Genomic DNA, 22933 nt, shown 5'->3' with positions numbered 1-22933 from the left:
TATGTCCGTGGCAGCCATCTTGCGTTTAAGGAGGGACATACAAACGTTATCACAATTATGGTGAAACGTGCTGAAAACCTGGCAAAGAATTCAAGAACTGGTTAATTCAAAAGCCCTGAGGCATACTTCTTGGAACAAGCCAGTTACCTGTGCCCACGCATAGAGGGGTCTAGAGAAACATGGTGGATTCCCAGGTGATGCTTCAAAGGATTCTTAAAGGAACAGGCTGAAAAATGCGGAACCTGGTTCAGTCTAAGACTGAAACAGGATCCGCACTTTTTGCGTGCAACACACATGCCCACTTTTCCTCTCTTGGGATAATAATAACAACCCATTGGATTGACAGATGGACTGCCCCGACCCCCACCACCCCACACAAAAACGTCCCGTCCAACGACTCATCCTTATGCTATCTGGCGAAAGGTCCTCTGCCATTTAAAATAATGAAGATAGGATGCTGGAATTATACCTAAAAGACTGGCTTATTGCCAGACTCCCATACGACGTAATGGCAACAGTAAGTGACCTAGGCCTCAGCACACGTTTGTCCGTGGCATCCATCTTGGGTTTAAGTAGGCACAGATTTACCTTATAACAATTATGGTGATAGGTGCTGCAAAAGCTGTCAAATAATTCTAATGGTAGTGGTTATTTCAAACCATTCAAACCATAATTCTTTGAACTAGCCAGTTAACTGAGCCCACACATAGAGTGGTCTAGAGACCCATGGTGGATTCCAAGCTGATGAAGCAAAAAATTCTTAAAAGAACAGGGTGAAAAGTGCGGGTCCTGTTTCAGTCTAAGACAGACACGGAATCCGTACTTTTCACCTGCCACATACATGCCCACTTCTCCTCTCTGGGGAAAATAAAAACAAACCAGTGAACTGACAGAGGACCTGCGGCCCCCACCCACACTGACCCCACACACAAAAAAGTCCCCTCCAACTCCTAATTATTATGCTACCTTGCAAAAGGTTTCCTGCATTTTAAAATAATGGAGTAAGAATGGTGGAATGATACTTAAAAGAATGGCCTCCTTCCAGGCTCCAGTAACAAGTGTCGTGAAATCCAAGTCAGCTAGGCCTCAACATAGTTTTCTCCGTGGCAGCCATCTTGTGTTTAAGGAGGCACAGACGAACCTTATAAAATTATGGTGATATGTGCTGCGAAAACTGGCAAATAATTCTACACGTATTGTTTATTTCAAAAGCTCTGCGGCATATATCTTTGTACTGGCCAGGTACCTGGGCCCATGCATAGAGGGGTCTAGGGAATGATGGTGGATTCCCAGCTCATGAAACAAAGGATTCATAATGGAAAGGGGTGAAAATTGCGGATCCTGTTTCTGTCTAAGACTGAAACAAGATCCGCATTTTTCACCTGCCACACACATGTGCACTTCTCTTCTCTGGGGATAATAAAAGCAAACCAGGGAACTGACAAAGGGCCTGCCCACCCTATTCCGACCCCACAAAAAAAAGTCCCCTCCAGCTACTTATTATTATGCTAACTTGCAAAATTTCCCTGCCTTTTTAAATAATGGAGGAAGGATGTTAATGATACTTAGAAGAATGGCTTCTTGTCAGTCTCCACTAACAAAAATAGGCAACACCAAGTCAGCTATGCTTCAGCATAGTTATGTCCGTGGCAGCCATATTGGGTTTATGGAGACACATACAAACGTTATCACAATTATGGTGAAACTGCTGAAATCCTGGCAAAGAATTCTCAATGTACTGGTTAAGTCAAAAGCTCCGTGGCATACATCTTGGAACAAGCCAGTTACCTGTGCCCATGCATAGAGGGGTTGAGGATGCTCTTTCAGTCTACGACTGAAACAGGATCCGTACTTTTTGCCTGCAACACACATACCCACTTCTCTCTAGGGATAACAAAAACAACACATCGGATTGTCAGACGGCCTGCCCCCGTCCCTCACCACCCAGCACAAACACGTTCCCTCCAGCGACTCATCCGTATGCTATCTGGTGAAAGGTCCTCTGCCTTTTAAAATAATGGAGATAGGATGGTGGAATTATACCTAAAAGACTGGCTTATTGTCAGACTCCCATACCAACTATTGGCAACAGCAAGTGACCTAGGCCTCAGCACAGGTTTGTCTCTGGCAGCCATCTTGGGTTTAAGGACGCACAGATGAACCTTATCAGAATTATGGTGAAAGGTGCTGCAAAAGCTGTCAAATAACTCTCATGGTAGTGGTTATTTCAAAAGGTCTGTGCCACAATTCTTTGAACTAGCCAGTTAGCTTGGCCCACACATAGAGCGGTCTAGAGACCCATGGTGGATTCCCAGCTGATGAAGCAAAGGATTCTTAAAGGAACGGGGTGAAAAGTGAGGGTCCTGTTTCAGTCTAAGACAGGAATGGTCCGCACTTTTCCCCTGCCACACAGATGCCCACTTCTCTTCTCTGGGGAACAAAAAAACAAACCAGGGAACTGACAGAGCACCTGCGCCCCCCACCCACACAGACCCCACAAAAAAATCCCCTCCAGATACTAATTATTATGCTAACTTGCAAAAGATTCCCTGAATTTCAAAATAATGAAGAAAGGATGGTGGAATGACACTTAAAAGAATGGCCTCCTTCCAAACTCCATTGTCAAGTGTCATGAAATCCAAGTGAGCTAGGCCTCAGCATAGTTTTTTTGTTTTTTTTTTTTTTTTGATTCAGACTCACTCTGTTGCCCAGGTTAAGGTGAGTGCCGTGGCGTCAGCCTAGCTCACAGCAACCTCAAACTCCTGAGCTCAAGCGATCCTCCTGTCTCAGCCTCCCGAGTAGCTGGGACTACAGGCATGCACCACCATGCCTGGCTAATATTTTTTATATATATTTTTAGCTGTCCATATCATTTCTTTCTATTTTTAGTAGAGATGGGGTCTCACTCTTGCTCAGGCTGGTCTCGAACTCCTGAGCTCAAACGATCTGCCCACCTCGGCCTCCCAGAGTGCTAGGATTACAGGCGTGAGCAACCGCGCCCGGCCAGCCTCAGCATAGCTTTCTCCGTGGCAGCCATTTTGTCCTTAAGGACCCAAGGACGAACATTATCACAATTATGGTGATATGTGCTGCAAAAACTGGCAAATAATTCTAGACTTAGTGTTTATTTCAAAAGCTCTGTGGCATACATCCTGGTACTGGGCAGTTACCTGGGCCCATGCATAGAGGGGTCTAGGGAAGCATGGTGGATTCCCAGCTGATGAATCAAAGGATTTTTAAAGGAACAGGCTGAAAAGTGTGGATCCTGTTTCAGTCGACTTTTCACCTGCCACACACATATCCACTTCCCCTGCCTGGGCATAGTAAATACAAACCGCCGGACTGACAGAGGGCTTGTCCCACCACCCACCCCTACCCCACACAGAAACTTCCCGTCCAGTGACTGATCCTTATGCTAACTGCCGAAAGTTGCTCTGCCTTTTAATATAAGGGAGAAGGGATGGTGCAATGATAATTAAAAGACTGGATTCTTATCAGACTCCCATACCAGGTATTGGCAACACCAAGTGAGATAGCCCTCAGTATAGGTTTGTCCGTGGCAGCCATCTAGGGTTTAAGGAAGCACAGATGAACCTTATCAAAATTATGGTAAAAGTGCTGGAAAAGCTGGCAAATAATTTCCATGGTAGCAGTTATTTCAAAAGCTCTGCAGAATTTTTCTTTGAACTAGCCAGTTAACTGGGCCCACGCATAGTGGGGTATAGAGAACCATGGTGGATTCCCAGCTGAAGAAGCAAAGTATTCTTAAAGGACCGGGGTGAAAAGTGCGGATGTTGTTTCAGTCTCTGAAACAGAATCCGCACTTTTCCCCTGCCACATACATGCCCACTTCTCCTCTCTGGGGATAATAAAAACAAACCACCGAACTGCCACAGGCCTTGCCCCACCAGCCCCCCAGGACCCACGTAAAAATTTCCTCTCCAATGACTTTTGTTATGCTAACTGCCGAAAGGTGCTGTGGCTTTTAATATAGTGGAGAAAGGATGGTGGAATGATAGTTAAAAGAATGTATTCTTGCCAGTCTCCAATATCAAGTATCGGCCACACAAAGTGACCTAGGCCTCAGCATAGTTTTGTCCATGACAGCCATGTCTAGATTAATGAGGAAGATATGAACCTTATGACAATTACGGTGAAAAGTGCTGCAAAAACTGGCAAATAATTCTCAACGTAGTGGTTATTTCAAGAGCTCTGTGGAATACTTCTTGGAAGCAGGCAGTTTTCTGGACCTTCGCATAGAAGGGTCTAGAGAACCATGGTGGATTCCCAGCTGATGACGTGAAGGATTCTTAATAGAACGGGGTGAAATGTGCGGATCCTGTTTCTGTATAGGACTGAAACAGGATCGGCACTTTTTACCTGCAACACACATGCCCACTTCTCCTCTATGGGGATAATAAAAACAAACCACCAGACTGACAGAGAGCCTGCCTCCCCACAAAGCACACCGACCCCACAAAAAAATAGTCCCATCCAGTTACCAAATATTATGCTAACTTGTAAAATTTCCCTGCAATTTTAAATAATGGAGAAAGGATAGTGGAATGATACTTAGAAAAATGGCTTCTTGTCAGTCTGCACTAATAAAAATAGGCAACACCAAGTCAGCTAAGCCTCAGCATAGTTATGTCTGTCGCAGCAATCTTGGGTGTAAGGAGGCACACACAAACGTTATCACAATTATGGTGAAACGTGCTGAAAAACTGGCAAAGAATTCTCAACATACTGGTTAATTTATAAGCTCTGTGGCATAATTCTTGGAAAAAGCCAGTTACCTGTGCCCACGCATAGAGGAGTATAGAGAACCATGGTGGATTCCCAGGTGATGAATCAAAGGATTCTTAAAGGAACAGACTGAAAAGTGCGGATCCTGTTCAGTCTAAGACTGAAACAGGATCCGCACTTTTTTGCCTGCCACACACATGCCCATTTCTCCTCTGTAGGGATAACAAAAACAACCCATCGGATTGACAGACGGCCTTCCCCCGACCCCCACCACCCCACACAAAAACGTCCGCTCCAGCGACTCATCCTTCTGCTATCTGGTGAAAGGTCCTCTGCCTTTTAAAATAATGGAGATAGGATGGTGGAATTATACCTAAAAACTGGCCTTTTGCCAGACTCCCGTACCAATTATTGGTAACAGGAAGTGACCTAGGCCTCAGCATAGGTTTGTCCGTGGAAGCCATCTAGGGTTAAAGGAAGCACAGATGAACCTTATCAAAATTATGGTAAAAGTGCTGGAAAAGCTGACAAATATTTCCATAGTAGTGGTTATTTCAAAAGATCTGCGGCATACTTCTTTCAACTAGCCAGTTAACTGGGCCCACGCATAGTGGGGTGTAGAGAACAATGGTGGATTCCCACCTGATGAATCGAAGGATTCTTAAAGGAACGGGATCAAAAGTGCGGATCCTGTTTCAGTCTTTGAAACAGGATACGCACTTTTCCCCTGCCACACACATGCCCACTTCTCCTCTCTGGGGATAATAACAACAAAACACCGAACTGACAGAGGGCCTGCCCTCCCCCACCCACACCAACCCTACCAAAAAAAAAAAAGTCCCCTCCAGCTACTAATTTTTATGCTAACTTGCAAAATGTTCCCTGCATTTTTAAATAATGGAGAAAGGATGGTGGAATGATACTTAGAAGAATGGCTTCTTGTCAGTCTGCACTAACAAAAATAGGCAACACCAAGTCAGCTAAACCTCAGCATAGTTATGTCCGTGGCAGCCATCCTGCGTTTAAGGAGGCACATACAAAAGTTATCACAATTATGGTGAAACGTGCTAAAAACCTGGCAAAGAATTCTCAACGTACTGGTTAATTTAAAAGCTCTGAGGCATACTTCTTGGAACAAGCCAGTTACCTCTGCCCACGCAAAGATGGGTCTAGAGAACCATGGTGGATTCCCAGGTGATGAATCAAAGCATTCTTAAAGGAACAGACAGAAAAGTGCGGATCCTGTTTCAGTGTAAGACTGAAACAGGATCCGCACTTTTTGCCTGCAACACACATGCCCACTTCTCTTCTCTAGGGATAACAAAATCAACCCATCAGATAGACAGATGGCCTTCCCCCGCCCCCCACCACCCCACACAAAAACGTCCCCTCCAGCCACTCATCCTTATGCTATCTGGCGAATGGTCCTCTGCCTTTTAAAATAATGAAGATACGATGGTGGAATTATACCTAAAAGACTGGCTTATTGCCAGACTCCCTTACCAAGTATTGGCAACAGCAAGTGACCTAGGCCTCAGCACACGTTTGTCCCTGGTAGCCATCTTGGGTTTAGAGATGCACAGAGGAACCTTACCAGAATTATGGTGAAAGTTGCTGCAAAAGCTGTCAAATAATGCTCATGGTAGTGGTTATTTCAAAAGGTCTGCAGCATAATTCTTTGAACTAGCCAGTTAGCTTGGCCCACGCATAGAGCGGTCCAGAGACCCATGGTGGATTCCCAGCTGATGAAGCAAATGATTCTTAAAGGAACGGGGTGAAAAGTGCGGGGCCTGTTTCAGTCTAAGACAGGAATGGAATCCGCACTTTTCCCCTGCAACACAGATGCTCACTTGTCTTCGCTCGGGAACATAAAAACAAACCTGCGAACTGACAGAGGATTTGCGCTCCCCACCCTCACAAAAGCCACAAAAAAAATCCCCTCCAGATACTAATTATTATGCTAACTTGCAAAAGATTCCCTGCATTTCAAAATAATGAAGAAAGGATGGTGGAATGACACTTAAAAGAATGGCCTCCTTCCAAACTCCATTGTCAAGTGTCATGAAATCCAAGTGAGCTAGGCCTCAGCATAGTTTTCTCTGTGGCAGCCATCTTGTGTTTAAGGACCCATAGACGAACCTTATCACAATTATGGTCATATTTGCTGAAAAAACTGGCAAATAATTCTACACGTAGTGTTTATTTCAAAAGCTCTGCAGCATACATCTTGGTACTGGCCACTTACCTGGGCCCATGCATAGAGGGGTCTAGGGAACCATGGTGGATTCCCAGCTGATGAATCAGAGGATTTTCAAAGGAACACGCTGAAAAGTGCGGATCCTGTTTCAGTTGAAGACTGAATCAGGATCCGCACTTATAACCTGCCACACACATATCTACTTCCCCTGTCTGGGCATAATAAATACAAACCTCCGGCCTGACAGAGGGCCTGTCCCCCAACCCACCCAGATCCCACACAAAAACATCCCCTCCAGTGACTCATTCTTATGCTAACTGCCGAAAGTTGCTCTGCCTTTTCATATAAGGGAGAAAGGATTGTGGATTGATAATTAAAGACTGGATTCTTGTCAGACTCCCGTACCAAGTATTGGCAACACCAAGCGAGATAGCCTTCAGTATAGGTTTGTCCATGGCAGCCATCTAGCGTTTAATGAAGCACAGATGAACCTTATCAAAATTATGGTAAATGTGCTGGAAAAGCTGGCAAATAATTTCCATGGTAGTGGTTATTTCAAAAGCTCTGGGGCATACTTCCTGAACTAGCCAGTTAACTGGTCCCACGCATAGTGGGGTGTAGAGAACCATGGGAGATTTCCAGCTGATGAAGCGAAGGATTCTTAAAGGAACGGGATGAAACGTGCGGATCCTGTTTCAGTTTCTGAAACAGGATCCGCACTTTTCACCTGCCAAACACATGCTCACTTCTCCTTTCTGGGGATAATAGAAAGGAACTACAGAACTGACAGAGGGCTTACCCCACCAGCCCCCAGAACCCACATAAAAACTTCGCCTCCAGCCACTCTTTCTTATTCTAACTGTCGAAAGGCGCTCTGGCGTTTAAAATAGTGGAGAAGGATGGTGTAATGATACTTGAAAGAATGTATTCTTGCCAGTCTCCAATACCAAATATCGGCCACACCAAGTGAGCCAGACCTCAGCATAGTTTTGTCCATGGCAGCCATCTCGAGATTCAGGAGCAAGAGACGAACCTTATGACAATTATGGTGAAAGGTGCTGCAAAAACTGGCAAATAATTCTCAAGGTAGTGGCTATTTCAAAAGCTCTGTGGAATACTTATTGGAACCGGGCAGTTTTCTGGGCCCACGCACAGAGGGGACTAGAGAACCATAGTGGATTCCCAGGTGATGAATCAAAGGATTCTTAAAGGAACAGGCTGAAAAGTGCAGATCCTGTTTCAGTCTAAGACTGAAACATTATATGCACTTTTTGCCTGCAACACACATGCCCAATTCTCCTCTCTAGGGATAACAAAAACAACCCATCGGATTGACAGATGGCCTGCCCCCGCCCCCCAACACCCCACACAAAAACGTACCCTCCAGCGACTCATACTTATGCTATCTGGCGAAAGGTCCTCTGCCTTCTAAAATAATGAAGATAGGATCGTGGAATTATACCTCAAAGACTGGCTTTTTGCCAGACTCCCATACCAATTATTGCCAACAGTAAGTGACCTAGGCCTCAGCATAGGTTTGTCCGTGGCAGCCATCTAGGGTTTAAGGAAGCACAGATGAACCTTATCAAAATTATGGTAAAAGTGCTGGAAAAGCTGGCAAATAATTTCCATAGTAGTGGTTATTTCAAAAGCTCTGGGGTATATTTCTTTGAACTAGCCTGTTAACTGGGCCCATGCATAGAGCGGTCTAGAGAACCATGGTGGAATCCCAGCTGATAAAGCAAAGGGTATTTAAAGGAACAGGCTGAAAAGTGCAGGTCATGTTTCAGTCTAAGACAGAAACGAGATCCGCACTTTTCACCTGCCTCACACATGCCCACTTCTCCTCTCTGGGGAAAATAAAAAGTAACCAGCGAACTGACAGAGGGCCTGCGCCCCCCACCCACACTGACCCCCCCCAAAAAAATTACCCTCCAGCTACTAATTATTATGCTAACTTGCAAAAGTTTCCCTGCATTTTAAAACAATGGAGAAACGATGGTGGAATGATCCTAAAAAGAATGGCCTCCTTCCAGGTTCCATTAACAGTGTCATGAAATCAAAGTGAGCTAGGCCTCAGCATAGTTTTCTGCGTGGCAGCTATCTTGTGTTTAAGGAGGCACAGACGAACCTTATCTCCATTATGGTAATATGTGCTGCAAAAAGTGGCAAATATTTCTAAAGTTAGTGTTTATCTCAAAAGCTGTGCGGCATACATCTTGGTACTGGCCAGTTACCTGGGCCCATGCATAGAGTGGTCTAGGGAACCATGGTGGATTCACAGCTGATGAATCAAAGGATTTTTAAAGGAACAGGCTGAAAAGTGCGGATCCTGTTTCAGTGTAAGACAGAAACAGGATCCGCACTTTTCAACTGCCACACACGTATCCACTTCCCCTTTCTTGGCATAACAAAAAAAAGCTGCCGACTGACAGAGGGCCTGTCCTCCAACCCACCCTGACCCCACACAAAAACGTCCCCTCCAGTGACTCATCCTTATGTTAACTGCCGAAAGTTTCTCTGCCTTTTAATATAAGGCAGAAAGGATGGTGCAATGATAATTAAAAGACTGGATTTTTGTCAGACTCCCGTACCAAGTATTGGCAACACCAAGCGAGTAGCCCTCCATATAGGTTTGTTCATGGCAGCCATCTACGGTTGAAGGAAGCACAGATGAACCTTATCAAAATTATGGTAAAAGTGCTGGAAATGCTGGCAAATAATGTCCATGGTAGTGGTTATTTCAAAAGCTCTCTAGCATACTTCTTTGAACTAGCCAGGTAACTGGGCCCACGCATAGTGGGTTGTAGAGAACCATGCTGGATTCCTAGCTGATCAAGTGAAGGATGCTTAAAGGAACAGGATGAAAAGTGTTGATCCTGTTTCAGTCTCTGAAACAGGATCCGCACTTTTCACGTGCCACACTCATGCGCACTTCTCCTCTCTTAGGATAAAAAAAGGAAACCACAGAACTGACACGGGGCTTGCCGCACCAGCCACCCAGACCCTACATAAAAACTTCCCCTCCAGCGACTCCTTGTTACTCTAACTGTAGAAACGGGCTTTGGCTTTTAAAATAGTGGAGAAAGGATGGTGGAATGATACTTAAAAGAATGTAATCCTGCCAGTCTCCAGTAACAAGTATCAGCCACACCAAATGAGCTAGGCCTCAGCATAGTTTTGTCCATGGCAGGCATCTCGAGATTAAGGATGAAGAGACGAACCTTATGACAATTATGGTGAAAGTCGCTGCAAGAACTAGCAAATAATTCTCAATATAGTGGTTATTTCAAAAGCTCTGTGGAATACTTCATGGAAACAGGCAGTTTTCTGGGGCCAAGCATAGAGTTGCCTAGAGAACCATGGAGTATTCCCAGCTGTTGAAGTAAATGATTCTTAATGGAAGGGAATGAAATGTGCGGATCCTGTTTCTCTCTAAGACTGAAACAGGATCCGCACTTTTCACCTGCCACACACATGCCCACTTCTCCTCCCTGGGGATAATAAAATCAAATCAGCGAACTGATAGAGGGCATGCCCACCCCCATCCACACCGACCCCAGGAAAAAAAAAAAGTCCTTTCCAGCTACTAATTAATATGCTAACTTGCAAAAGGTTCCCTGCATTTTTAAATAATGGAGAAAGAATGGTGTAATGATACTTAGAAGAACAGCTTCTTGTCTGTCTCCAGTAACAAAAATAGGCAACACCAAGTAAGCTACGCCTCAGCATAGTTATGTCCATAGCAGCCATCTTAGGTTTAAGGAGGCACATACAAACGTTATCACAATTATGGTGAAAGGTGCTGAAAACCCAGCAAGGGATTCTCAATGTACTGGTTAATTTAAAAGCTCTGAGGCATACTTCTTGGAACAAGCCAGTTACCTCTGCCGACGCATAGATGGATCTAGAGAACCATGGTGGATTCCCAGGTGATGAATCAAATGATTCTTAAAGGAACAGGCTGAAAAGTGCGGATTCTGTTTCAGTGTACGACTGAAACAGAATCCGCACTTTTTGCCTGCAACACACATGCCCACTTCTCCTCTCTAGGGATAACAAAAACAACCCATCGGATAGACAGATGGCCTGCCCCCGCCCACCACCACCCCACACAAAAACGTCCCCTCCAGCCACTCATCCTTATGCTATCTGGTGAAAGGTCCTCTGCATTTTAAAATAATGAAGATACGATGGTGAAATTATACCTAAAAGACTCCTTATTGCCAGATACTCACACCATTATTGGCAACAGCAAGTGACCTAGGCCTCAGCACAGCTTTGTCCGTGGCAGCCATCTGGGGTTTAAGGAGGCACAGATAAACCTTGTAACAATTATGGTGAAAGATGCTGCAAAAGCTCTCAAATAGATCTCATGGTAGTGGTTATTGCAAAAGCTCTGCGGCATAATTCTTTGAACTAGCCAGTTAACTGAGCCCACGCATAGAGTGGTCTAGAGACCCATGGTGGATATCCAGCTGATGAAGCAAAGGATTCTTAAGGGAACGGGGTGAAAAGTGCCGGTCATGTTTCAGTCTAAGACAGAAACGGAATCTGCACTTTTCACCTGCCACACACATGCCCACTTCTCCTCTCTGGGGAAAAGGAAAACAAACCAGCGAACTGACAGAGGCCCTGCGCCCCCCACCCACACCAACTCCCCGCAAAAAAAGTCCCCTCCAGCTACTAATTATTATGCTAACTTGCAAAAGGTTCCCTGCATTCTAAAATAAAGGAGAAACGATGGTGGAATGATACTTAAAAGAATGGCCTCCTTCCAGGCTGCAGTAACAAGTGTCGTGAAATCCAAGACAGCTACGGTTAGCATAGTTTTCTCCATGGCAGCCATCTTGTGTTTAAGGAGGCACAGACGAACCTTATCACAATTATGGTAATATGTGGTGAAAAAAACTGGCAAATAATTCTAAAGGTAGTGTTTATCTCAAAAGCTGTGCGGCATACATCTTGGTACTGGCCAGTTACATGGGCCCATGCATGGAGGGGTCTAGGGAACCATGGTGGATTCCCAGTTGATGAATCAAAGCGTTTTTAAAGGAACAGGCTAAAAAGTGCGGATCCTGTTTCAGTCTAAGACTGAAACAGGATCTGCACTTTTCACCCGCCACACACATATCCACTTCCCTGTCTGGGCATAATAAATACAAACCACCAGACTGACAGAGGGCCTGTCCCCCAACCCACCCCGACACCACACAAAAACGTCCCCTCCGTTGACTCATCCTTATGCTAACTGCCGAAAGTTGCTCTGCCTTTTATTATAAGGGAGAAAGGATGGTGCAATGATAATTAAAAGACTGGACTCTTGTCAGACTCCCGTACCAAGTATTGGCAACACCAAGCGAGATAGCCCTCAGTATAGGTTTGTCCGTGGCAGCCATCTAGGGTTTAAGGAAGCACAGATGAACCTTATCAAAATTATGGTAAAAGTGCTGGAAATGCTGGCAAATAATGTCGATGGTAGTGGTTATTTCAAAAGCTCTGCTGCATAATTCTTTGAACTAGCCAGTTAATTCGGCCCACGCATAGAGTGGTCCAGAGACCCATGGTGGATTCCCAGCTGATGAAGCAAAGGATTCTTAAAGGAACGGGGTGAAAAGTGCGGGTCCTATATCAGTCTAAGACAGAAATAGGATCCACACTTTTCCCCTGCCACACACATGCCCACTTCTCCTCTCTGGGGAAACTAAAAGCAAACCAGCGACTTGACAGAGGGCCTGCAACCCCCACCCACACTGACCCCACAAAAAAAATGTCCCCTCCAGCTATTAATTATTATGCTAACTTGGAAAAGGTTCCCTGCATTTTAAAATAATGGAGTAAGAATGGTGGAATGATACTTGAAAGAATGGCCTCCTTCCAGGTTCCAGTAGGAAGTATCGTGAATTCCAAGTGACCTAGGCCTCAGCATAGTTTTCTCCGTGGCAGCCATCTTGTGTTTAAGGAGGCACAGACGAACCTTATCAGAATTATGGTGATATGTGCTGCAAAAACTGGCAAATAATTCTACACGTAGTGTTTATTTCAAAAGCTCTGTGGCATACATCTTGGTACTGTCCAGTTACCTGGGCCCATGCATAGAGGGGTCTAGGGACTTAAAGAGGGACCACACTTTTCACCTGCCACACACATATCCACTTCACCTGTCTGAGGATAATAAATACAAACCGCCGGTCTGACCGAGGGCTTGTCCCCAACCCACAACGACCCCGCACAAAAACGTCCCCTCCGTTGACTCATCCTTATGCTAACTGCCGAAAGTTGCTCTGCCTTTTAATATAAGGGAGAAAGGATGGTTCAATGATAATTAAAAGACTGCATTCTTTTTTTTTTTTTTTTTTTTTTTTTTTTTTTGAGACAGAGTCTCACTCTGTTGCCCAGGCTAGAGTGAGTGCCGTGGCGTCAGCCTAGCTCACAGCAACCTCAAACTCCTGGGCTCAAGGGATCCTCCTGTCTCAGCCTCCTGAGTAGCTGGTACTACAGGCATGCACCACCATGCCCGGCTAATTTTTTCTATATATATTTTTAGCTGTCCATATAATTTCTTTTCTATTTTTGGTAGAGATGGGGTCTCGCTCTTGCTCAGGCTGGTCTCGAACTCCTGAGCTCAAACGATCTGCCCACCTCGGCCTCCCAGAGTGCTAGGATTACAGGCGTGAGCCACCACGCCCGGCCAAAAGACTGCATTCTTGTCAGACTCCTAAACCAAGTATTGGCAACACCAAGCGAGATAGCCCTCAGTATAGGTTTGTCCGTGGCAGCCATCTAGGGTTTAAGGAAGCACAGATGAACCTTATCAAAATTATGGTAAAAGTGCTGGAAAAGCTGGCAAATAATTTCCATGGTAGTGGTTATTTCAAAAGCTCTGGTGAGGCCGGGCGCGGTGGCTCACGCCTGTAATCCTAGCACTCTGGGAGGCGGAGGTGGGTGGATCGCTCAAGGTCAGGAGTTCGAGACCAGCCTGAGCAAGAGCGAGACCCCGTCTCTGCTAAAAATAGAAATTATATTGACAACTAAAAAAATATATATAGAAAAATTAGCCGGGCATAGTGGCGCATGCCTGTAGTCCCAGCTACTCGGGAGGCTGAGGCAGGAGGATCGCTTGAGCCCAGGAGTTTGAGGTTGCCGTGAGCTAGGCTGACGCCACGGCACTCACTCTAGCCTGGGCAGCAGAGTGACACTCTGTCTCAAAAAAAAAAAAAAAAAAAAAAAAAAAAAAAAAACCAAAAAAACCTCTGGTGCATACTTCTTGAACTAGCCAGTTAACTGGGCCAACCCATAGTGGGGTGTAGAGAACCAAGGTGGATTCCCAGCTGATGAAGAAAAGGATTCTTAAAGGAATGGGATGAAAAGTGCGGATCATGTTTCAGTCTCTGAAACAGGATCGAACTTTTCACATCCACACACATGCGCACTTCTCCTCTCTGGGGATAATAAAAACAAACCACAGAACTCACAGAGGGCTTGCCCCACAAGTCCCCCAGACCCCACATAAAAATTTCCCCTCCAGCTACTCCATGTTATTCTAACTGCCAAAAGGTGCTCTGGCTTTTAAAATAGTGGAGAAAGGATGCTTTAATGATACTTAGAAGAATGTATTGTTGCCAGTCTCCAATACCAAGTATCGGGCACACCAAGTGAGCTAGGCCTCAGCATAGTTTTGTCCATGGCAGCCATCTCGAGATTAAGGAGGAAGAGACGAACCTTATGACAATTATGGTGAAAGGTGCTGCAAAAACTGGCAAATAATTCTCAACGTAGTGGTTATTTCAAAAGCTCTGTGGAATACTTCTTGGAACCAGGCAGTTTTCTGGGCCAAAGAAAAGGGGTCTAGAGAACCATGTTGGATTCCCAGGTGATGAAGCAAAGGATTCTTAATGGAACGGGGTGAAATGTGCGGATCCTGTTTCTGTCTAAGACTGAAACAGGATCCGCAGTTTTCATCTGCCACACACATGCCCACTTCTCCTCTCTTAGGATAATAAAAACAAACCAGCGAACTGAAAGAGGGCCTGCCCCCCCACACAGACCTCACAAAAAAAAAGTCCTCTCCAGCTACTAATTATTAAGCTAACTTGCAAAATTTCCCTGCATTTTTAAATAATGGAGAAAGGGTGATGGAATGGTACTTAGAAGAATGGCTTCTTGTCAGTCTCCACCAACAAAAATAGGCAACACCAAGTCAGCTACGCCTCAGCGTAGTTATGTCCATGGCAGCCATCTTGGGTTTAAGGAGGCACATACAAACGTTATCACAATTATGGTGAAACGTGCTACAAACCTGGCAAATCATTCTAAACATACTGGTTAATTCAAAAGATCTGCGGCATACTTCTTATAACAAGTCAGTTACCTGTGCCCACCCATAGAGAGGTCTACAGAACCATGGTGGATTCCCAGGAGATCAATCAAAGGATTCTTAAAGGAACAGGCTGAAAAGTGCGGATCCTGTTTCAGTGTACGACTGAAACAGGATCCTCACTTTTTGCCTGCAACACATATGCCCACTTCTCCTCTCTAGGAATAACAAAAACAACCAATCGGATTGACAATGGCCTGCCCCTGCCCCCCAACACCCGACACAAAAACGTCCCTCCAGCCACTCATCCTTATGCTATCTGGTGAAAGATCCCCTGCCTTTTAAAATAATGAAGATAGGATGGTGGAATTATACCTAAAAGACTGGTTTATTGCCAGACACCCATACCAATTATTGGCAACAGCAAGTGACCTAGGCCTCAGCGCACGTTTGTCCCTGGCAGCCATCTTGGGTTTAAGGAGGCACAGATTAACCTTAGCACAATTATTGTGAAAGGTGCTGCAAAAGCTGTCAAATAATTTGCATGGTAGTGGTTATTTCAAAAGCTCTGCGGGATAATTCTTTGAACTAGCCTGTTAACTGGGCCCACGCATAGAGTGGTCTAGAGACACATGGTGGATTTCCAGCTTATGAAGCAAAGGATTCTTACAGGACCGGGGTGAAAAATGCAGGTCCTGTTTCAGTCTAAGACAGAAATGGGATCTGCACTTTTCACCTGCCACATACATGCCCCCTTCTGCTCTCTAAGTAATATAAACACAAACTACCAAACTGACAGAGGGCCTGCGCCCCCCACACACACCGACCCCACAAAAAAAAGTCCCCTCCAGCTACTAATTATGACGCTAACTTGCAAAAGGTTCCCTACATTTTAAAATAATGGAGTAAGAATGGTGGAATGATACTTAAAAGAATGGCCTCCTTGAGGCTCTAGTAACAAGTATCGTGAAATCCAAGTGACCTAGGCCTCAGCATAGTTTTCTCCGTGGCAGCCATCTTGTGTTTAAGGGGGCACAGATGAATCTTATAACAATTATGGTGATAGGTGCTGCAAAAGCTGTCAAATAATTCTCATGGTAGTGGTTATTTCAAAAGCTCTGCAGCATAATTCTTTGAACTAGCCAGTTAACTGAGCCCACGCATAGAGCGGTCTAGAGACCCATGGTGGATTCCCAGCTGATGAAGTGAAAGATTCTTAAAGAAACGGGATGAAAATTGTGGATCCTCTTTCACTCTCTGAAACAGGATCCGCACTTTTCCCCTGTCACACACATACCCACTTCTCCTCCCTCGGGATAATAAAATCAAACCCTAGAACTGACAGAGGGCTTGCCCCACCAGCCCCCAGACCCCACATAAAAACTTCGCCTCCAGGCACTCCTTCTTATTCTAACTGCCGAATGGTGCTCTGGCTTTTAAAATAGTGGAGAAGGATGGCGGAATGAAACTTGAAAGAATGTATTCTTGCCAGTCTCCAGTACCAAGTATTGGCCACACCAAGTGAGCTAGGCCTGAGCATAGTTTTGTCCATGGCAGCCATCTCGAGATTAAGGAGGAAGAGATGAACCTTATGACAATTATGGTGAAAGGTGCTGCAAAAACTGGCAAATAATTTTCAACGTAGTGTTTATTTCAAAAGCTCTGTGGAATACTTCTGGGAACCAGGCCGTTTTCTGGGCCCACGCATAGAGGGGTCTAGAGAACCATTGTGGATTCCTAGGTGATGAATCAAATGATTCTTAAAGGAACAGGCTGAAAAGTGAGATTCTGTTTCAGTCTAAGACTGAAACAGTATATGCACTTTTTGCCTGCAACACACATGCCCAATTCTCCTCTCTAGGGATAATTAAAACAACCCATTGGATTGATAGATGGCCTGCGCCCACTCCCCACAACCGCACACAAAAACGTCCCCTCCAGCGACTAATCCTTATGCTATCTGGTGAAATGTCCTCTGCCTTTTAAAAAAATGGAGATAGGATGGTGGAATTATACCTAAAAGACTGGCCTTTTGCCAGACTCCCATACCAATTATTGGCAACAGGAAGTGACCTAGGCCTCAGCATAGGTTTTCCCGTGGCAGCCATCTAGGGTTTAAGGAAGCACAGATGAACCTTATAAAATTTATGGTAAAAGTGCTGGAAAGCTGGCAAATAATTTGAACAGTAGTGGTTATTTCAAAAGATCTGCGGCATACTTCTTTGAACTAGCCAGTTACCTGGGCCCTTGCATGGTGGGGTGTAGAGAACCATGCTGGATTCCCAGCTGATGAAGCAAAGGATTCTTAAAGGAACAGGATGAAAAGTGCAGATCCTGTTTCAGTCTCTGAAACAGGATACGCAGTTTTCCCCTGCATCACACATGCCCACTTCTCCTCTCTGAGGATAATAAAAAGAAACCACAGAACTGACAAAGGGTTTGCTGCCCCAGCCACCCAGACCCCACATAAAAACTTCCCCTCCAGCGACTCCTTGTTATTCTGACTTCCGAAAGGTGCTCTGGCTTTCAAAATAGTGGAGAAAGGATGGTGGAATAATACTTAAAATAATGTATTCTTGCCAGTCTCCTGTACGAAGTATCGGCCACACCAAGTGAGCTAGGCCTCAGCATAGTTTTGTCCATGGCAGCCATCTCGAGATTAAGGAGGAAGAGACGAACCTTATGACAATTATGGTGAAAGGTGCTGCAAAAACTGACAAATAATTGTCAACATAGTGGTTATTTAAAAAGCTCTGTGGAATACTTCATGGAACCAGGAAGTTTTCTGGGCCCAAGCACAGAGTTGCCTAGAGAACCATGGTGTATTCCCAGCTGTTGAAGTAAACGATTCTTAATGGAACGGGGTGAAATGTGCGGATCCTGTTCCTGTCTAAGACTGAAAGAGGATCCGCACTTTTCACCTGCCACACACATGCCCACTTCTCCTCTCTGGGGATAATAAAACAAACCAGTGAACGGAAAGAGGACCTGCCCTCCCCCACTAACACCGACCCCCCAAAAAAAAAAAAAGTCCCCTCCAGCTACTAATTATTAAGCTAACTTGCAAAATTTCCCTGCATTTTTAAACAAAGAAGAAAGGATGGTGGAATGATACTTAGAAGAATGGCTTCTTGTCAGTCTCCACTAACAAAAATAGGCCACACCAAGTCAGCTACGCCTCAGCTTAGTTATGTCCGTGGCAGCCATCTTGGGTTTAAGGAGGCACATACTAATGTTATCACAATTATGGTGAAACGTGCTGAAAACCTGGCAAAGAATTCTCAACGTACTGGTTAATTCAAAAGCTCTGCGGCATACTTCTTGGAACAAGCCAGTTACATGTGCGCACGCAGAGAGGGGTCTAGAGAACCATGGGAGATTCCCAGGTGATGAATCAAAGGATTCTTAAAGGAACAGGCTGAAAAGTATGGATCCTGTTTCAGTCTACGACTGAAACAGGATCCGCACTTTTTGCCTCCAACACACATGCCCACTTCTATTCTCTATGGATAACAAAAACAACCCATTGAATTGACAGATGGCCTGCCTGCGCCCCCCATGACCCCACACAAAAAAGTCCCCTCCAGCGACTCATCCCTATGCTGTCTTGCGAAAGGTCCTCTCCCTTTTAAAATAATGAAGATACGATGGTGGAATTATACCTAAAAGCCTGGCTTATTGCCAGACACCCATACCAAGTATTGGCAACAGCAAGTGACCTAGGCCTCAGCACACCTTTGTCTGTGGCAGCCATCTTGGTTTTAAAGAGGTACAGATGAGCCTTATCACAATTATTGTGAAAGGAGCTACAAAAGCTGTCAAATAATTCCCATGGTAGTGGTTAGTTCAAAAGCTCTGCGGCATAATTCTTTGAACTAGCCTTTTAAGTGGCCTATGCATAGAGCGGTCTAGAGACCCATGGTGGATTCCAAGCTGATGAAACAAAGGATTCTTAAAGGAACGGGGTGAAAAGTGCAGGTCCTGTTTCAGTCTAAGACAGAAATGGGATCCGCACTTTTCACCTGCCACACAGATGCCCACTTCCCCTCTCTGGGGAAAATAAAAACAAATCAGCGAACTCACAGAGGGGCTGCGCCCCCCACCCACACCGACTCCCCCCCAAGAAATCCCCTCCAGCTACTAGTTATTATGCTAACTTGCAAAAGGTTCCCTGCATTTTAAAATAATGGAGAAAGGATCGTGGAATGATACTTAAAAGAATGGCCTCCTTCCAGGCTCCAGTAACAAGTGTCGTGAAAACCAAGTGAACTAGGCCTCACCATACTTTTCTCCATGGCAGCCGTCTTGTATTTAAGGAGGCACAGACGAACCTTATCACAATTATGGTGATATGTGCTGCAAAAACTGGCAAACAAGTCTATCCGTAGTGTTTAATTCAAAAGCTCTGCGGCATACATCTTGGTACTGGCGAGTTTACTGGGCCCATGCATAGAGGGGTCTAGGGAACCATGGTGGATTCCCAGCTGATGAATCAAAGCATTTTTAAAGGAACAGGCTCAAAAGTGTGGATCCTGTTTCACTCTAAGACTGAAACAGGATCCGCACTTTTCACCTGCCACACACATATCCACTTCCCCTATCTGGGCATAATAAATACAAACCGCCGGACTGACACAGGACCTCTCCCCCAACCAACCCACACAAAAACGTCCCTTCTAGTGACTAATCCTTATGCTAACTGCCGAAAGTTGCTCTGCCTTTTAATATAAGGGAGAAAGGATGGTGCAATGATAATTGAAAGACTGGATTCTTGTCAGACTCCCGTACCAAGTATAGGGAAAACCAAGCGAGATATCCCTCATTATAGGTTTGTGTGTGGCAGCCATCTCGGGTTTAAGGTAGCACAGATGAACCTTATCAAAATTATGGTAAAAGTGCTGGAAAAGCTGGCAAATAATTACCATGGTAGTGGTTATTTCAAAAGCTCTGTGGCATACTTCTTTGAACTAGCCAGGGAACTGGGCCCCACGCATAGTGGGGTGTAGAGAACCATGGTGGAATCCCAGCTGATGAAGCAAAGGCTTCTTAAAGGAACGGGATGAAAAGTGTTGATCCTGTTTCAGTCTCTGAAACAGGATCCGCACTTTTCACCTGCCACACACATGCCAACTTCTCCTCTCTGGGGATAATAAAAACAAACAACAGAACTGGTATAGGGCTTGTCCCACGAGCCCCCCAAACACCACATAAAAACTTCCCCTCCAGTGACACCTTGTTATTCTAACTGCCGAAAGGTGCTCTGGCTTTTAAAAAAGTGGAGAAAGTATGGAGGAATGATACTTAAAAGACTGTATTCTTGCCAGTCTCCAGTACCAAGTATCGACCACAACAAGTGAGCTAGGCCTCAGCATAGTTTTGTCCATGGCAGCCATCTCAACACTAAGGAGGAAGAGACAAACCTTATGAAAATTATGGTGAAAGGTGCTGCAAAAACTGGGAAATAATTCTCAACGTAGTGGTTATTTAAAATGCTCTGTGGAATACTTCTTGGAATGAGGCAGTTTTCTGGGCCGACGCATAGAGGGGTCTAGAGAACCATGGTGGATTCCCAGCTGATGAAGCAAAGGATTCTTAAAGGAACGGGATGAAAAGTGTTGATCCCGTTTCAGTCTCTGAAACAGGACCCGCACTTTTCACCTGCCACACACATGCCCACTTCTCCTCTCTGGGGATAATAAAAAGAAACCATAGAACTGACAAAGGCCTTGCCCCACCCGCCCCCCAGACCCCACATAAAAAGTTCCCCACCAGCGAGTCCTTGTTATTCTAACTGCGGAAAGTGTTCTAGCTTTTAAAATAGTGGAGAAAGGATGGTGGAATGATGCTTAAAAGAATGTATTCTTGCCACTCTCCAGTATGAAGTTTCGGCCACTCCAAGAGAGCTAAGCCTCAGCAAATTTTTGTCCATGGCAGCCATCTCGAGATTAAGGATGAAGAGATGATTATTATGACAATTTTGGTGAAAGGTGCTGCAAATATGGCAAATAATTCTCAACGTAGTGGTTATTTCAAAAGCTCTGTGGAATACTTCTTGGAACCAGCCAGTTTTCTGGGCCCACGCATAGAGGGGTCTAGAGAACCATGGTGGATTCCCAGCTGATGAAGCAAAGGATTCTTAATGGAACGGGGTGAAAAGTGTGGATCCGGTTTTTCTAAGACTGAAACAGGATCCCCACTTTTCACCTTCCACACACATGCCCTCTTCTCCTCTCTGGGGATAATAAAAACAAACCAGCAAACTGACAGAAGGCCTGCCCCCCAACCACCACACCGACGCCACAAAAAAAAGGGTCCCTTCCAGCTACTAATTATTATGTTAACTAGAAAATTTCCCTGCATTTTTAAATAATGGAGAAAAGATGGTGGAATGATACTTAGAAGAATGGCTTCTTGTCAGTCTCCACAAACAAAAATAGGCAACACAAAGTCAGCTACGCCTCAGCATAGTAATGTCCGTGGCAGCCATCTTGGGTTCAAGGATGCACATACAAACGTTATGACAATTATGGTGAAACGTGCTGAAAACCTCGCAAATAATTCTCAACGTACTGGTTAATTCAAAAGCTCTGTGGTATACTTCTTGGAACAATCCAGTTACCTGTGCCCACGCATAGAGGAGTCTAGAGAACCATGGTGGGTTCCTGGTGATGAATCAAAGTATTCTTAAAGGAACTGGCTGAAAAGTGCGGATCCTGTTTCAGTCTAAGACTGAAACAGGATCTGCACTTTTTCCCTGCAACACACATGCCCACTTCTCCTCTCTAGGGATAACAAAAACAACCCATCGGATTGACAGATGGCCTTCCCCGCCCCCCACCACCCCAAACAAAAACGTCCCCTCCAGTGACTCATCCTTATGCTATCTGGCGAAAGGTCCTCTGCCTTTTAAAATAATGGAGATAGGATGGTGGAATTATACCTAAAAGACTGGCTTATTGCCAGACTCCCTTACCAAGTATTGGCAACAGCAAGTGACCTAGGCCTCAGCACACGTTTGTCCCTGGCAGCCATTTTGGGTTTAAGGATGCACAGATGAACCTTATCACAATTATGGTGAAAGGTGCTGCAAAAGCAGTCAAATAATTCTCATGGTAGTGGTGTCTTTAAAAGCACTGCGGCATAATTCTTTGAACTAGCCAGTTAACTGGGCCCACGCCTAGAGCGGTCTAGAGGCCCATGGTGGATTCCCAGCTGATGAAGCAAGGGATTCTTAATGGAACGGGGTGAAAAGTGCAGGTCCTGTTTCAGTCTAAGACAGAAACGTGATCCGAACTTTTCATCTGCCACACACATGCCCACTTCTCCTCTCTGGGGAAAATCAAAACAATCCAGTTAACTGACAGAGGGCCTGCGCCCCCCATCCACACTGACCCCACAAATAAGAAAGTCCCCTTCAGCTACTAATTATTATGCTAACTTGGAAATGTTTCCCTGCATTTTAAAATAATGGAGAAAGGATGGTGGAATGATACTTAAAAGAAAGGCCTCCTTCCAGCCTCCAGTAACAAGTGTCGTGAACTCCAAGTGAGCTCGGCCTCAGCATAGTTTTCTCCGTGGCAGCCATCTTGTGTTTAAGGAGGCACAGACGAACCTTATCACAATTATGGTGATATGTGCTGCATAAACTGGCAAATAATTCTACACGTAGTGTT

Source organism: Eulemur rufifrons, unplaced genomic scaffold, assembly GCF_041146395.1.
Source record: "Eulemur rufifrons isolate Redbay unplaced genomic scaffold, OSU_ERuf_1 scaffold_44, whole genome shotgun sequence".
Taxonomy (NCBI): domain Eukaryota; kingdom Metazoa; phylum Chordata; class Mammalia; order Primates; family Lemuridae; genus Eulemur; species Eulemur rufifrons.
Note: the sequence above shows the minus strand (reverse complement) of the source record.